Source organism: Sminthopsis crassicaudata, chromosome 4 (assembly GCF_048593235.1).
Source record: "Sminthopsis crassicaudata isolate SCR6 chromosome 4, ASM4859323v1, whole genome shotgun sequence".
NCBI classification, from domain to species: domain Eukaryota; kingdom Metazoa; phylum Chordata; class Mammalia; order Dasyuromorphia; family Dasyuridae; genus Sminthopsis; species Sminthopsis crassicaudata.
The window spans coordinates 154,786,113-154,804,242 of record NC_133620.1 but is presented as its reverse complement, the minus strand read 5'-3'; positions in this window follow the sequence as shown (position 1 = coordinate 154,804,242).

Here is an 18,130-nt window from a genome sequence, read left to right as displayed (position 1 = left end):
TTTTGCATTTGTTCTATTTTATTTTTATGGAATTAGTTTCTTCGTTGGATTTTTTTTTTTTTTGGCATTTTTAAAGAAATTGTTTTTTTTCAGTCATTTTTTACCTTTCTTTTTCCAGCTTGACTGTTTCTTGTAAATATTTCATTTCTTTTCTCATTTTTTTACCTTTCTTATTTGGCTTTTAAAATCATTTATGAATGTCTCAAAGCATTCAGCAGCAGCAGCAGCATCGAATGTGAAATTCCAGTGTTTTTTATATATGTGGCTCTAAGGTCAGGGCTCTAAGACAGAGGATGGAGTCCAAACTCTGGTGTGTGAGAATTTCCAAGAAGGGACCATCAATTCTGATAGCTTGGAGGTAGGACCATAAATTCTTACAAATTGGGAGGTAAGGAGGCTTCCAACTAGAGCCAGAAAGTCTGGAGAGATAGAGATAGAGGATGACTATTAGATATCTGAGATAGGACATCTGGAGTTTTATCTTTTGGAATGTCAGAGTGGTCAGCTACAGCACTAATTATCTCTGTCCTAATGGTCAGGAAAGAGGGGTTGCAACCAAGGGGATTGAGGTAGAACAATTAAGGAACTGAGGCAGAACAATTTGGGTAAACTGAGGCAAGGCAATTAGGGAAATTGAAGCACAACATGAGTACTTTTAAGAAGTGACTCTTGGCTTGAGAACAATTAATTTCATTCTTTGAAATTTCCTTCTTGCTCTTTTTGCCTTTCTCTGAGTTGGTATTTTGATCTTCCTGTCATAGTAGCTTTCTATGATTAAGTTTCTTTCTTCTTTCTTGCTCATTTTCTTTCTCTCTTTTTTGTATTTTTTTTACTATGGTTGAGCTCTGTTCCTGAGATAAAGGAGTGTGTTGTCCCAAATTCCCTGTGCAATTCTGAGCCTTAGCTTTAAGCACAGGGTTCCTTTGTGTTTGGTGTTTTGCTTGCAACAGGGGTTAGCTTTAACTGCTCTTTCTAGGAAACAGCCCGATTTCCCAGAATTTGCCTTCTGAGCTGGAGCTGTAGGATGCCCAATGACTCTGCTCTGCTACTGAGCCAGTACATAGGGTCTCAGTTACTGATTTACTGTAATCTGTATGAGCTGCATTAAGCATCCCTTTCACTCCAGTGAGACTAACCTTGAAATTTTTCCAATCCATCTTGACCTGGCTTCACTTTGCCATATTGGCTCTACCCCAATAAATACTGTAACTCACTTTTCAGATCCAGTTAAATATTGTTTTCCAAAGGATGTCAATTATATCTCTGCACAGAAACTCTTCTGTCAGTCTTCTCTCTCTTCAACAAATCATCCTACTTCAGGCCCCTACCACTTCCTACCTCAACTATCACAATGAAGTCTTCACTAGTTGCCCTGCATTCAATCTCTCCCTTCTTTGATTCATTCACAAAGATGTGCATTTGATATTTTATATCAAATATATTATGTATATATATATTGATTGTAATGTTATGACTTTCTTGATCCTAAATATCTATTAATTCTCTATTGCTTTCATCATAAAATACAAAGGTTGATATTTCTCTTAAATAATGCCATCATAATGCTATCATAAAATAATTGACTTACTTCCCCCTTTTAAATGATAGCCCTTCTCCCATTTCTGACTCTATGGCTAATCTGGCTTTAATTTCCTCCCTTACCCCACCCACTTCTTCTTCTTGAAGAAAAGAAGGAAGTGAGCATTTATTAAGTAACTGTTATTCCAATCATCAAGAGGATGCTCCTAATTTGCCAATTGTCATTATTGCCATTGTAAATTATGGTATATATTTTAAAATTTTTATCTTATGTATTATATAATTACAGAACAATGGAAGCAAGGACTATATAAAATTTTGTATCCGAAAACCCTCACATATTACTTAGCACATAATATATTCCTAATAAATACTAATTGACTGACATAATGACTGGTCTAAAGTAGAATATGTTATACAGAGCATCAGTGAAAGGAAGACATTTTCAGGATCAAGAGTGTATGTTTTTCTATTACTCTTTCCTTTTTTTCTGGTTTAGGAGATAATTCATATGATTTAATGAAACAAATAGTTTGCCATTTTTCATTTACCAATTCTCATATTAGTTCTTTATCAAATTAATTACAAATGAAGATATGCTTTGTAAAGAAGTATTTTCTAAGGGTGTTGATTTATTATACTTGCTCAAAGTAAATTGGCGTTTTTGGGTTTTGAAACAGACAGCAGAAACATAAGTTAAAACTGCAGTAAATTATAACTGAAATAATATTATATTAACAAAGCTAGTAAAGAACATTAAAAAAACCATCTTGATTTTGACTTCCAAATTTATCTCCTGCCCTTCCTTTCATTGCTTCTCCCTAAGATATCAAGTACTAAAAAATAGGCCATTTATGTACAATCATGTTAAACATTTCCAGATTTGTCATGTTTTGAAAGAAATATCATAACAAAAGAAAAAAAGAAGACCATGAAAAGCAAACAAAATTTTTTAAAATGAAAAGAGTATGCTTCAGTATGCATTAAATCTCCATAGCTTTTTTTCTGGATGTGGATATAATTTTCCATCAAAGTTTTTTGGAAGTGTTTTGGATGACAGTATTGCTAAGATAAATGTATCATAGCTGATCATAATACAATGTTGTTGTTTCTGTGCACGGTATTCACCCAACTCTGTTTACTTCATTCAGAATCAGTTTAAAGTCTTTCCAGGGTTTTTTTTTAAATCCACCTGTTCATTATTTTTTATAGAACAATAGTATTTTATTATATTTGTATACCACAACTTAGAGATGCTATTAATATTTTTGTGCATAGGTTTCCCCCTCCCTTTTATGAACTCTTTGGGATATAGACCTGTTGGTCATATGGCTGGAGCCAAGGCTGGAAAAAATTTATAACCCTTTGGACATAGTCCCAAAATTTTATCCAGAATAGTTGGAAAAAGTTCATATTTTCACCAACAATTCATTAGTGTTCCAGCTTTCCCAAATTCCATCCAACATGTAGCATTTTCTTTCCTGTCATAGTATCAATTTGAAATGTATGGGGTAATAACTCAGAGTTGTTTATTATTTTAAATTTGAATTCAAAATCATTTTTTCTCAGAGAAAAATTCAGCATGAACATTCTAGTGATAGTGAAGCATATTGTCCAATTACTACCACCTTTTTTCACCTGAAATTAAAAACAAACCACCTGCTCAGTATTTTGATTTGTTTTAATCTAAATATCACTAATTAAATTTAGATCATAGAATTGAAGTTTAAATGGAACAATGAAATTCCCAGAAAGGTAGATTTAAAAAGATAGATAAAATTTTATTGGTAACAAATGAACATAAAAGAAGCATACAAATTGAAAATGTCATAGAAATATTGGCAAAACAGTTTTGGAAGACAAACATGAAATCTGTTCATTGTGTTTTTTAACCATACATGTTTTGGAGGTAAAATATGTAGTTTAATTTGAATATAATTTGTTTATGGGTGTGTAAAAGTGGTTTAATTTTATATATAGTTATATATAGTATGTAGGCAGTTTCTGCTTCTTATTTTATAAGGAATTAAGAAAAAGAGTAAATGGAGAGTGGATTTTAAAAGTCGACAAAATAAATTTTAGTTACAATAGGAGAATGTTGAGGCAAAGATGAGAGGAATGTATTTGAAACTTCATTAATTGAAAGAAAACTGAAAAATAGAAAAGGGATAGAGTGGTCTAAAAAAGATCCTAGGGAAGAAGACCAAAAAGATCCAAAATGGAATCTGTTTTCAGAAAGGAAGGAGACCTAAACAAGAGGCAGATGTATAGACAGTAGTATGGAGTAGGAAGAAGGAAGACATCTGCATTCAATCAACTCTGTTATATGAAATGCTCTGTTTCTGTTCTCCTTCTATGAAACCACCTTTTCAAGAGCCCTAAGGCTGCTGGCATACATTTACTTCCTCCATACAGACTTGTCTCCTTGGCATTAGGGATCCTGTATTTCTTAATTTAAAAAAAGTTTCAGAATATCCATAGAAAATGCTTCCCAATATTTTCTTAAGGAACTTCATTTTATTGATGTGAGTTTTCTCTTAAAATGACAGATTTCAACATGTAATGATCAATGATCTACATATTTTCAAGCAATGAAAAATCTTAAATATTCAAGGAAATTTTTGATTGTGTAAAACTGAATCACAATAAGTCCTTTCCAACTTGTTATTTTCCAGATATTATCTTAAAATTTGCTCCTTGCTTTTCATATTCCATCTCACCTTCCTAATGAACTGGCACTTTTATAACCATTGCATATTTCATTTTTTCTTGTCCAATTTTTTTTGCTTCCTATGTTTTCAAATAATTTCTGTTATCAAGATATTAACATAATATATTTGTTTAATTCAAGATTTCCCATGCTGACTTTCTTCCTTATCCTTTACAAACCATTTTTATTATACTTTACATTTTATATTTATATCTCCTTTACAATAGCCATTTTCATTAAGGCCATGAGTTCTGAAAGAAAAAAAAATTACAGATCTTGCTTCTTATCCTTTTTTAAAATCTCTATGCTTTTATGGATATAGTCAATCATTGTTCTTTCTTATCTTCCTTTGTTGAAATTTCATTATTACTTTCTTTCAGTTTTTTTCTACTATTTCTTAAACTGCCCTGTCAATCTCAGGTACACAATTATTCCCATGACACCTCTTTCCTAATGTGGTGTCATGAGCTCAAACTTAACAAGGTGACTATTTTGCTTCTCATCGTATTTATTCACTTTTGATAGAATCAATTTTGATTCAGATTTAGCTAATATTTCTTAAAGATTGTTTCTGTGTTGTGTCATCAATTCTGGTTCATTTACCTTTTGTGACTAAATTTGGCCAGATTCTATTTCCCTCTAAATATTTCTATAATACTTTATCCAAAGAGGAAAAATAAAATAAAATACAATTTCCAGACTTTTTGACGTTAGAAGCAATTTTAATGTTTTTGGTTTATTTCCTCAATTTTGGCTTTATAGACATAAAATTATTTTTTATGTCAAATGTGTTTTTGATTTCTTCCTATTTTTGCTTATGGATTTCCTTATGTTTTCCTTCACTGCTTCTCATTTAGCAAATAGCTGCCTTCCAAATAAGGTTACTAAAATAATCAGACAGTTCTCAGGTTGGCCAAGAGATCCACCATTGAGAGTATTCCACTCAAGCATAACTTTTTTTTAAGATAATGGTTTCTGTTTTCAAAATTGTCTCACTTTATATTAGGTGACAAATCCACTTTTGAATAGGAAGAGACTAGTATGTATTCACCTTTGGGAACTGTGTTTTGCTTTTTAATGGGCAACTAATGAAAAAATGATAAAATATAGAATTCTGTTGTGAGTAATGAGAATTTCAGACATCAGGCAATGCCAGTGAAGGGGTGTCACAGCTGGCTGGGCAGAGCCTGGAACAGTCAGAGCATGTTAAATTTATGTGAATTAGTTAACTGTAATTAGTTGTTCTTTTGGTAGAATGGAAGGGAAAGTTAGGACACTATCCTCCCCCAAAAAATCTGGTTTCTTTTGCCTCGGTTAATTTCAAAGTAGAAGAAAGAATTGGGAGTCAAATATGGCCTGTTACAAGCATAGGTCCAAGAACATTAAAATATTTGATAGGCCATTTCAAGGAACGATATGTAACATAATATGATTAAAGAGAATTCTAATAAATAAATATTCTTATATATATATGCATATATATATGTATAAACATATATATATATAATATCCTAATATATAAATTTCAGGATTCTAATATATAAAAAGTTTTGTGGGAGATAGACATTTTTTAAGGATATTATATTCAAGTATGCTAATAAGCCTCAGTCGTTACTAACCAACTTTATTGTTAAAGGGCCTATTTACAATAGCTCCCTATTATCTATTTAACCAAGCCCAAACTTCTTGATCTATAATTTAATATCCAAAGCTGCACAAGATTCCCACCATTCTTATAAATCTAAACTTTTGACATGCTACTCCACAAAATAAACCTTCAATAAATCTAATATATTTACTCTCTCCCTTTTCTCCTCTCACCTTATGTGATTTTGTTCATTTGTTTTCTCATGCTCATATCCTTTTTTGCTCCTGAATAACATCCTTCTGCCTATTCAAATTCAATCCATTCTTCAAGGGCTGACTGAAGTTACATTTGCTCTTAAAAGTATTTTCTTATTTTTCCAAACACAAATCTTATTTCTCTAAGTCCTACTACATTTACTATCTTTAGTATCCTGATTCTTTGTCATCACATTTGTAGAATGACCTCTAAGATGCTTTCTAGAGCCAAATCTATGATTATTTTTATCACTGAAGACAATACTTAGCCTCCCTGTGATTCTCTTTCATCATCATGATATTAGTATAAAAATGACTCCCCTACCAGTGTTAAATCTATGTTGTGAGAGTAAAATAAAAATAAATTGGAAAGAATGTCAAATTATAAAATTTAGTGCAATTTTTTAATAATAGAAAGTGATTCACTGTATTCATCTAAAAATTTGCAACCATAACACCTCATGACACTTTTTATGAGAAAAGTATATAATATATGCATATATAATTTATAAATAGTATTTTATTTATTGTAAATATTTACATATAAAGATAATTTTCATCATTCCTTTTTATAAGATCTTGAGTCCTACATTTTTCTCTCTTTCCCTGATTTCCTGTCTCCTTATAAAGGCAACCAATCTGATATATGTAAAATTCAATATAGGTTACACATGTGTTATCATGTTAAATACATTTCCACATTAGTCATGTAGTAAAAGAAAAAATAAACATATGAGGTAAAACCCCAAAAATGAGATAAATAATTTCAGTATACCTTGATCTACATTCAGACTCCATAGTTTTTTCCTCTGGATAAGCATAGCATTTTTCATCATGAGTCTTTTGAAACTGTCTTGGATTACTATATTGCTGAGGAAAGCTAAGTCTTTCATAGTTGATCATTGTACAATGTTGTTGGTATTGTGTATAATACTCTCCTAGTTTTGCTCCCTTCACTCATCATCATTTTATACAAGTCTTTCCAGATTTTTCTACTCATCATAGTACAATAGAGTTTCATTATATTCATGTACCATATCTTGGTTCAGCCTTTTCCCAATTGATAGACGTACCTTTAATACCCAGTAATTTGCCACCACAAAAATTGTTGCTGTAAATATTTTAGCCTATGTGGATCTTTCCCCTTTTTCATGATCTCTACAGAACACATTCCTGCTAATAATACTCCTGAATCCAAAAGCATATATAGTTTAATTTGTCCTTTGCTCATAATTACAAGGAAGTATTTTTAAAAATCTTTAAAGTACTATGAAATTGTGAATTGTTATTTCATTACTGTTGCCATTGAACAGGGAATTAACTAATAGAAAGACAATGAAAGATGACATATGTAGTAAAATTCATGATATTTTTCTATGATTTCACCTGTTAGAAAAGACAATTATTTTAACCTTACTAAACTTGCAGTATTATTTGGCTGTGGAGTAGTCAACAATATGTATGCTACTCAAATCTGAATTGTGAGCACTACTTAGATCTTATATAATATATAATGATACTTCTTTACTGTCTCCATTCCATATATTCTTTGCTAACAAATAAGGCAGAAACTTTAAAGCAAATACTAAAGCATTTAATGAAATGTAGCAAAAAAGTAAATAATAAAGAGAAAGTAAACAATGAAATCATTCTCAATTCCATATATAAGAGAGTATAATCTAATAAATCCATAGGAAAAATAGAATTAATAAACTATAATATAATATATGACAGATATGGTGATAGGATATAATATGAATAATTTAAAATAATTCCCTCAAGGAATTAAATGGGAAATACAAGTGCTTTTCAGAAGATCCAGGTCACAAATACAAGAAAAGTCTAAGGTTTTGTGTCTTGTGCCACAGTTTGTCTTGTCATTTTGGTCTCATTGAGTGGGAAAGAAATCTGTTGAAAAATTTTGGGCAAAGAAGTTAATTTGCTTCACTTCCATTGTCATTTGAATTCCTCTGACGGTGTCTACACAGTATTTCTCTGCATTATTTTTCCTTCTAATTGTTTTCACCTTATATTCTTCTTAATATCTGTTCATCTTTGTGCTCTAGTCATTCTATTCTTTTAGTATTCTCTTTCTCTTACAATTCCTCACCAATCAGAGGCCTTGTATTATGATATAACTACCATATCTCTAAATATGTAGCCACTTGAAATAATGTTCCCATTACAAGCAATGCTGTGGGGTATCCTCACATTTTTAGATATTATAACCTACCTCCATCCCACAAATCCTACAAATCAAATGAATTTAAGGGTACAACTGAAATCATCCATGATAAATCAATTAATTTTCATGTAACTTAGCCATAAGAAACTTTCATAAATTTACTGGTTGCAAATAAGATTACAGATCACAGTAAAGTAATATGCAAATACATATCACATACCATACTATTTCAAAGTTGCCTCCATCAGAACAAAAGCATAGGTCATGCCCAAACATTTAGTTAAAAAGTTATATTTTTGATTTTCAATTAAAACTGTATTACAAATACTCCCTCAACAGACATTGTTTATATATAAACCTTTCATTATCCTTAGTCTACTAATATCATATCAACCTGTCCATTTGTCTAATAATCCTAGAACTTCTATAGTAACACTATTTTAATACATTCTATTTCTATACTCCCTGTGGAGATTTTGATAAAGTATTTTTTTTTCTGAAGTCATAATTTTGGGATCATAAATAGTCCAGAATGAATCTTCAATCCCTAATCAATAAGACTAAAGTAGTGGCTTCAATTTGCCAATGTATTCCACATCTAAAGTATTAGACAGGGAGTAAGCAGTCTCCAGATTCAACAATTTATATTTGGTATAAAATTTTTACCTCAAACAAGTTTATTTCAAGGTGATTTTTTTTTGTTTTCCTGTGATATGTTTTTGGGGAAAAAAACTGCCAAAAAAGGAAAGAAAAAAAGAAAAACAGACTTCATTAGATCTGTATCATGGTTCTGATAGAGAACTTGAAAATCATATAATGGTATATGTATACGTGTGTGTGTGTGTGTGTGTGTGTGTGTGTGTGTGTGTGTGTGTATTGGAAATGAGACCTTTATTAGCTGTAACTTTTGCTCAGCTTTTTGCTTCCCTTCTATTTTTAGTTGCATTGGCTTTGTTTGTGGAAAAGCTTTTAAATTTAATGTAATCAAAATTATGCATTTTGCATTTTATAATGTTCTTTAGTTTTTCATTGGCTCTACCTTCTTCCCTTCTCTCCAGATTTGTGAGAGAGACTATATTTGTTTATATTATCTCTCTACTCTACTAATTTGTTTATATTATCACCCTTTATGTCTAAATTATGAACTCATTTTGACTCCTTTTGAGGTGTTAGATGTTATCCTATGTCTAACTTCTGCCATACTATTTTACAATTATCCCAGTAATTTTTTTTTTGGTCAAATAGTGAGTTTTATTACTATTTTGTAAAATAATGAATGAAGTCTTTGGGTTTGTCAAACACTCATTCTTTATGCCTAGGTCATGAACCCATTTTGAGTGTGGTGTAGGGTGCTAAGTGTGGGTCAATGCCTAGTTTCTGCCATACTAATTTCCAATTTTTGTCAAAAAATGAATTCTTATCACAAAAGCTGGTGTCTTTGGGTTTGTCAAACACTAGATTATTGAAGTTATTGGCTGGTTTTTCCTTTGAACCTAACCTATTCCACTGATCAACTAGTTTATTTCTTAGCCAATACCAAATGGTTTTGGTAACTGCTGCTTTATAATGTAATTTTAGATCTGGTACTAGGCCAACTTAATTAGATTTTTTTCATTAATTCCCTTGAAATTCTTGATCTTTTGTTCTTCCATATGAATTCTGTTGTTATTTTTTCTAGGTCATTAAAATAGTTTTTTAAGAGTCTGATTGGTATAGCACTAAATAAATAGATTAGTTTAGATATAATTGTCATCTTTATTATATTTGCTCACCCAATACGAGAGCACTTAATATTTTCTCAATTAATTAGATCTGACTTTATTTGTGTGGAAAGTGTTTTGCAGTTTTGCTCATATAGTTTCTGATTTTTCCCTTGGCAGATAGATTCATAAATACTTTATATTATCAGTAGTTACTTTAAATGGAATTTCTCTTTGTAGCTCTAACTGTTGTATTTTGTTAGTGATATATACGAATGCTGATGATTTATTTGGGTTTATTTTGTATCCTGCAACTTTGCCAAAGGTGGGGATTATTTCTAATAGCTTTTTAGTAGAATCCCTGGGGTTCTCTAAGTACACTAATCATATCATCTGCAGAGCGTGATAATTTGGTTTCCTCATTACCTATTCTAATTCCTTTAATTTCTTTGTCATCTCTTATTGTCAAAGCTAGCATTTCTATTACAATACTGAATAGTAATGGTGATAGTGGGCAACCTTGTTTCACTCCTGATTTTAATGGGAATTGTTCAAATTTATCCCCATTACAAATGATGCTTACTGATGATTTTAAATAGATCCTACTAATTATTTTAAGGAAAAGTCCATTTATTAATATACTCTCAAGTGTTTTTAATAGGAATGGATGGTGAATTGTCAAATGCTTTTTCTGCATCTATTGAGATGATCATATGATTTTTGTTAATTTTATTGTTAATATGGCCAGTTATACTGATAGTTTTCCCAATACTGGACCATCCCTGCATTCCTGGTATAAATCCCACTTGATCATGGTGTATTATCCTGGGGATGATTTTCTGTAGTCTTTTTGCTAATATCTTATTTAAAATTTTAGTATCAATGTGCATTAAGGAGACTGATCTATAGTTTTCTTTCAAAGTTTTTGACCTACCTGGTTTAGGTATCAGTACCATGTGTGTGTAATAAAAGGAATTTGTTAGGACTCCTTCATCCCCTATTTTTTCTTTTTTTTAATTTTTATTTAATTTTACAATAATAACTTTTTTTTGACAGTACATATGCATGGGTAATTTTTTACATTATCCCTTGCACTTACTTCTATTCAGATTTTTTCCCTTCCTCCCCCAACCCCGTCCCCCAGATGGCAGGCAGTCTTATACATGTTAAATATATTATAGTATATTCTAGATAAAATATATGTGTGTAGAACCGAATTTCTTGTTGCACAGGAAGAATTGGATTCAGAAGGTAAAAATAACAGTTTACATTCATTTCCCAGTGTTCCTTTTCTGGATGTAGCTGATTCTGTCCATCATTAATCAATTGGAATTGGATTAGCTCTTCTCTATGTTGAAGATAACCACTTCCATCAGCATACATCCTCGTACAGTATCATTGTTGAAGTGTATAGTGATCTTCTGGTTCTGCTCTTTTCACTTAGCATCAGTTGATGTAAGTCTCTCCAAGCCTCTCTGTATTTCTCCTGTTGGTCATTTCTTACAGAAAAATAATATTCCATAACATTCATATACCATAATTTACCCAACCATTCTGCAATTGATGGACATCCATTCATCTTCCAGCTTCTAGCCACTATGAAACGGGCTGCCACAAACATTTTGGCACATACAGGTCCCTTTCCCTTCTTTAGTATTTCCTTGGGATATAAGCCCAGTAGTAGTATAGCTAGGTCAAAGGGTATGCACATTTTGATAACTTTTGGGGCATCATTCCAGATTGCTCTCCAGAATGGTTGGATTCTTTCACAACTCCAACAACAATGCATCAGTGTCCCAGTTTTCCCACAGCCCCTCCAACATTCATCGTTATTTGTTCCTGTCATCTTAGCCAATCTGACAGGTGTGTAATGATATCTCAGAGTTGTCTTAATTTGCATTTCTCTGATCAATAGTGATTTGGAACACTCTTTCATATGAGCGGAAATAGTTTTAATTTCATCATCTGAAAGTTGTCTGTTCATATCCTTTAACCACTTATCAATTGGAGAATGGCTTGATTTCTTATAAATTAAAGTCAATTCTCTGTATATTTTGGAGATAAGGCCTTTATCAGAACCTTTAACTGTAAAAATGTTTTCCCAATTTGTTACTTCCCTTCTAATCTTGTTTGCATTAGTTTTGTTTGTGCAGAAACTTTTTAATTTGGTGTAATCAAAATTTTCTATTTTGTGATCAATAATGGTCTCTAATTCTCCCTTGGACACAAACTCCTTCCTCCTCCACAAGTCTTAGAGGTAAACCATCCCTTGTTCCTCCAATTTATTTATGATTTCATTCTTTATGCCTAAATCTTGGACCCATTTTGATCTCATCTTAGTATGTGGTGTTAAATGTGGGTCCATGCCTAGTTTCTGCCATACTAATTTCCAGTTTTCCCAGCAGTTTTTGTCAAATAATGAATTCTTATCCCAAAATTTGGGATCTTTGGGTTTGTCAAACACTAAATTGCTATTTTCATTCACTATCTTGCCCTGTGAACCTAACCTATGCCACTGATCAATTAGTCTATTTCTTAGCCAATACCAAATGCTTTTGGTGACTGTTGCTTTATAATACAGTTCCAGATCAGGTACAGCTAGACCACCTTCTGGTCCTGGGGACTTTTTCTTAGGAAGTTGGTTAATAGCTTGTTCTATTTCTTTTTCTGAGATGGGACTATTTAGACTACTTACTTCTTCCTCTGTTAATCTGGGCAAGCTATATTTTTGAAGGTATTCTTCCATTTCATTTAAGTTATCGAATTTATCAGCATAAAGTTGAGCAAAGTAGCTCCTAACTATTGTTCTAATTTCCTCTTCATTAGTGTTGAGTTCACCCTTTCCATTTTCAAGACTAACAATTTGCTTTTTCTCTTTCCTTTTTTTTAATCAGGTTTACTAAGGGTTTGTCTATTTTGTTGTTTTTTTCATACAACCAACTCTTAGTTTTATTAATTAATTCAATAGTTTTTTTTGACTTTCAATTTTATTAATCTCACCTTTTATTTTTTGAATTTATTTCATTAAATGTCCATCTTCTTCCCTGGAAAACGATGATCATTCTTGCTGGGTAAGTTATTCTTAACTGCATACCAAGTTTCTTAGCCTTTCGGAATATCATGTTCCAGGCCCTTCATTCTTTTAATGTGGACGCTGCTCTCTAAAAAATAAAATGGATAAAATGGGAAAAAAATCCATAGAAGATAAAAACTCAATTGGTTAGAAATAATTCAGAATTTTAGCAAAGTCGCAGGATACAAAATAAATCCACATAAATCCTCAGGATTTTTATACATTACCAACACAATCCAACAGCAAGAGATACAAAGAGAAATTCCATTCAAAATAACAGTCGATAGTATAAAATATTTGGGAATATATCTACCAAAGGAGAGTCAGGAATTATATGAGCAAAATTACAAAACACTTGCCACAAAAATAAAGTCAGATTTAAATAATTGGAAAGACATTCAGTGTTCTTGGATAGGCTGAGCGAATATAATAAAGATGACAATACTCCCCAAACTAATCTATTTATTTAGTGCTATACCAATCAGACTCCCAAGAAACTATTTTAATGACCTAGAAAAAATAACAACAAAATTCATATGGAAGAATAAAAGGTCGAGAATTGCAAGGGAACTAATGAAAAAAAAGTCAGAGGAAGGTGGTCTAAGTGTACCTGATTTAAAGCTATATTATAAAGCAACAGTCACCAAAACCATTTGGTATTGGCTAAGAAATAGACTAGTTGATCAGTGGCATAGGTTAGGTTCACAGGGCAAGATAGTGAATAAAAATAGCAATCTAATCTTTGACAAACCCAAAGATCCCAAATTTTGGGATAAGAATTCATTATTTGACAAAAACTGCTGGGAAAACTGGAAATTAGTATGGCAGAAACTAGGCATGGACCCACATTTAACACCACATACTAAGATGAGATCAAAATGGGTCCAAGATTTAGGCATAAAGAACGAAATCATAAATAAATTGGAGGAACATGGGATGGTTTAGCTCTCAGACTTGTGGAGGAGGAAGGAGTTTGTGTCCAAGGGAGAACTAGAGACCATTATTGATCACAAAATAGAAAATTTTGATTACACCAAATTAAAAAGTTTCTGCACAAACAAAACTAATGCAAACAAGATTAGAAGGGAAGTAACAAATTGGGAAAAAATTTCTACAGTTAAAGGTTCTGATAAAGGCCTCATCTCCAAGATATACAGAGAATTGACTTTAATTTATAAGAAATCAAGCCAGTCTCCAATTGATAAGTGGTCAAAGGATATGAACAGACAATTTTCAGATGATGAAATTAAAACTATTTTCACTCCTATGAAAGAGTGTTCCAAATCACTATTGATCAGAGAAATGCAAATTAAGACAACTCTGAGGTATCATTACACACCTGTCAGATTGGCTAAAATGACAGGAACAAATAACGATGAATGTTGGAGGGGCTGTGGGAAAACTGGGACACTGATGCATTGTTGGTGGAGTTGTGAAAGAATCCAACCATTCTGGAGAGCAATCTGGAATGATGCCCAAAAAGTTATCAAAATGTGCATACCCTTTGACCCAGTCATACTACTACTGGGCTTATACCCCAAGGAACTACTAAAGAAGGGAAAAGGACCTGTATGTGCCAAAATGTTTGTGGCAGCCCTTTTCATAGTGGCTAGAAGCTGGAAGATGAATGGATGTACATCAATTGGAGAATGGTTGGGTAAACTATGGTATATGAATGTTATGGAATATTATTGTTCTATAAGAAATGACCAACAGGAGAAATACAGAGAGGCTTGGAGAGACTTACATCAACTGATGCTGAGTGAAACGAGCAGAACCAGAAGATCACTATACACTTCAACAATGTTACTGTACGAGGATGTATGCTGATGGAAGTGGATTTCTTCAACATAGAGAAGAGCTAATCCAATTCCAATTGATTAATGATGGACAGAACCAGCTACATCCAGAAAAGGAACACTGGGAAATGAATGTAAACTGTTATTTTTACCTTCTGAATCCAATTCTTCCTGTGCAACAAAAAATTCGGTTCTACACACATATATTGTATCTAGAATATACTGTAATATATTTAACATATATAAGACTGCTTGCCATCTGGGGGAGGGGGTTGGGGGAGGAAGGGAAAAAATCTGAATAGAAGTAAGTGCAAGGGATAATGTTGTAAAAATTACTCATGCCTATGTACTGTCAAAAATGTTATAATTATAAAATAAAATTTAAATTTAAAAAAAACTCAATTGGACAATTACAAAGAGATATAAAAAAAGTGAGTGAAGAAAATACATCATTGAAAATTAGACTCGAACAAGTAGAAATGAATGACTCAAGGAGAAACCAAGAGGTAGTCAAGCAAAACAAGAGAAATGAAACAATTGAAAAGATTGTCAAGTACCTTATTAGAAAGACAACAGACCTGGAAAACAGATCCAGGAGAGACAGTTTGAGAATAATTGGACTCCCTGAAAAATGTTTGGAAGAATTCACATGTAAATGCATCTGTTCCTGCAGATTTTTTCTTAGGGAGGTGATTAACAACTTGTTCTATTTCTTTCTCTGAAATTGGACTATTTAAGCAATTTACTTCCTCCTCTGTTAATCTGGGAAGCCTTAATTTTTGGAAGTTGCCATCTATTTCAATTACGTTATCAAATTTATTGGCATAAAGTTGGGCAAAGTAATTCTTTGTTATTGCTCTAATTGCTTCTTCTTTGGTGGAAAGTTCCTCTTTTCATTTTTAAGACTAATAATTTGATTTTCCTCTTTCCTTTTTCTGATCAAAAATTACCAAAGGTTGATCTATTTTATTGCATTTTTTTTCATAAAACCAACTCTTGTTTTTATTTATTAATTCAATAGTTTTTTTAATTTCAATATTATGAATTTCTCCTTTTAATTTTAGAATTTCAATTTTAGTATTTAATTGGGGTTTTTTAATATAGTCTTTTTATAGCTTTTTAAATTGTAAGCCCAATTCATTGATCTTCTCTTTCTCTAAGTTATTCAAGTAAGCCTCTAAAGATATAAAATTTCCCCTTATTATTGCTTTGCTTGCATCCCACAGATTTTGGTATGATGTCTCATCATTGTCATTATCTTGAGTGAATTCTGAGAGTGCAAGGTTCAGATTTCCCACTATTATAGTTTTACTGTCTATTTCTTCTTGCAATTCTCTTAACTTTAGGAAGTTAGATGCTATACCACTTGGTGTATACACATTTCGTATTGATATTGCTTCATTGTCTATACTACCCTTTAGCAGGATATAATTTCCTTCCTTATCTCTTTTGATTAGATCAATTTTTGCTTTTGCTTGATCTGAGATAAGGATGACGACCCCTGCTTTTTTGACTTCACCTGAAGCATAATAGATTCTGCTCCAGCCTTTTACCTTTACTCTGTTTGCATCTCCCTGCTTTAAATGTGTTTCCTGTAAACAGCATATTGTAGGGTTCTGACTTTTGATCCAGTCTGCTGTCTACCTCTGCTTAATAGGAGAATTCATCCCATTCATATTTACAGTTAAAATGACTAATTCTGTATTTCCTGCCATCATATTATTCCCAGATAATGCTTTTTCCCCCTTGTTCCTGCCATCATATTATCCCCAGATAATGCTTTTTTTTTTTTTTTTTTTTTCCTTGCCCCACCTGAACTCCTTTCCCAGTATTAAAGTTATGGGCCCCACTTGTGTCACACAAGTATCTTCAGTATCTTTCCCTCTTCTCTTTAAATCCCTTTCCCTTTTTTTGTACCCTTCCCTTATTATTCTTTTCCTTTTCCCCTTTCTTCTCCCACTTTTTAATGAGGTGAGAGAACATTCTCTATAAAAACAAATATGTCAATTATTTTCTCTTTGAGCCAAATTTGATGAGAGTAAATTTTAAACAATGTTCCTCCCTCTCTCTAAATTCCCTTTGTCTCTTCATGGGATGTAGTGTCCCTCTTTTTTCTCCCCTTTTCCCTTATTCTGACACTATCCCCTTTCCATTTCTACTTCCATTTTTTATATCAGTAAAATCAAATTATACATGTGGTCTTTATGTATATCCACAACAGAAATACAGGTCTCAAGAGTTCCTTTTACCTTTTTCTTCTTCTCTTGAATCATATGGTTGGAGATCAAATTTTTTGTTTAGATCTGTTTTTTTTTTTTTTTTTTTTTTTGGTTTTTGTTTTTTTGTTTTGTTTTGTTTTTTTGTTTTGTTTTGTTTTGTTTTGTTTTGTTTTCCCTTAGAAACAAATGGAATTCATCTTTTTCATTAGAAGTCCATCTTCTTCCATGGAAGAAAATGCTCAGCTTAGCTGGGTAATTCATTCTTGACTGCATTCCAAGTTCTTTTGTCTTTAGAAATATCAGATTTCAAGCCCTTTGATCCTTTTATGTAGAGGCAGCCAGAACTTGAGTGTCTCTTACTGTGGCACCTCGGTATTTGAATTTTTCCCCCCTGGCTGCTTGTAACATTTTTCCCTTAGTCTGATACTGCTGAAATTTGGCCACCATATTCCATGGAGTTTTTTTTTGGGGGGGGGGGAGGGGAGGGTCTTTTTCAGAAAGTGTTCAATGAATTCTTCAATGCATATTTTACCTTCTGGTTCTATTACCTCTGGGAAGTTTTCTTGAATGATTTCCTGTAAAATAGTATCTGGTCTCTTTTTTTCATCCTAATTTTTGGCAAGTCCAATAATCCTCAGATTATTTCTCCTATATCTATTTTCCAGGGCTGTTGACTTTTCAAATTGATATTTAATTTTTATTTCCATTTTGTCATTTTTTTTTTTTTTTTTGGTTTTGCTTGACTGATTCTTGGTGTCTCAGTGAATCATTTGTTTCTATTTGTTCAGTTCTGATTTTTAATGAGTTATTTTCTTCATTAGCTTTTTTAAACTTATTTTTGTATATGTCCAATTGAGTTTTTAATTGAGTTATTTTGCTCTATGGAATTTTTTTTTCTTCATTTCACTAATTTTCATTCATTTATTTATTTATTTTTTAGTGAGACACTTATTTATTTATTTATTTATTTATTTATTTATTTTCCAATTCACAAACCCTACTTTCTTGGGAGTTCTTTACCTTTTCCAATTCACATTTCAGGAAGTTGTTACTCCCTTGCATG